Consider the following 674-nt stretch of genomic DNA (forward strand, 5'->3'; position numbering starts at 1 on the left):
GCTCAGACAAAAAAATAAAATTTGAACTTACCCGGGGCTTTCTCCATCCCAGACCTGGTCGGGACGTCCCACGCCGGCCTCCTGGCTCTTCTCCCGGCGGCTGTCCGCATAGCGCGTACAGGCCGGTCCCCCGGGCGACACTGGCGAGTGTCGGGCCTTCTCCTTCCTTATACGTCACGAATGACGTCACACGCCGGCCGCCGCGCGTCATGACGGCGGCCGGCTGACAGCACGGCGCATGTGCGATTAAACCGCGCATGCGCCGTGCTGTCACGCCGGCCACCGTCATGACGCGCGGCGGCCGGCGTGTGATGTCATTCGTGACGTATAAGGAAGGAGAAGGCCCGACACTCGCCAGTGTCGCCCGGGGGACCGGCCTGTACACGCTATGCGGACAGCCGCCGGGAGAAGAGCCAGGAGGCCAGCGTGGGACGTCCCGACCAGGGCTGGGATGGAGAAAGCCCCGGGTAAGTTCAAATTTTATTTTTAGTCTAAGCTCGGAGTCACTTTAATGTACATAATTAAATATGCAAGTTGTAATGTGCTTTTAAATGTATTGGGCCCACAATGCACAAAGAACTGCTGCAGTATATTGTGAGAAAGTTCTAGGCAAAAATGCACAAGTGTAACTGAGCCACAGGGAAGCATGGAAATGTCCTTCACCTTCGCTGTGC

This window comes from Hyperolius riggenbachi, chromosome 1 (assembly GCF_040937935.1).
Source record: "Hyperolius riggenbachi isolate aHypRig1 chromosome 1, aHypRig1.pri, whole genome shotgun sequence".
NCBI lineage: Eukaryota > Metazoa > Chordata > Amphibia > Anura > Hyperoliidae > Hyperolius > Hyperolius riggenbachi.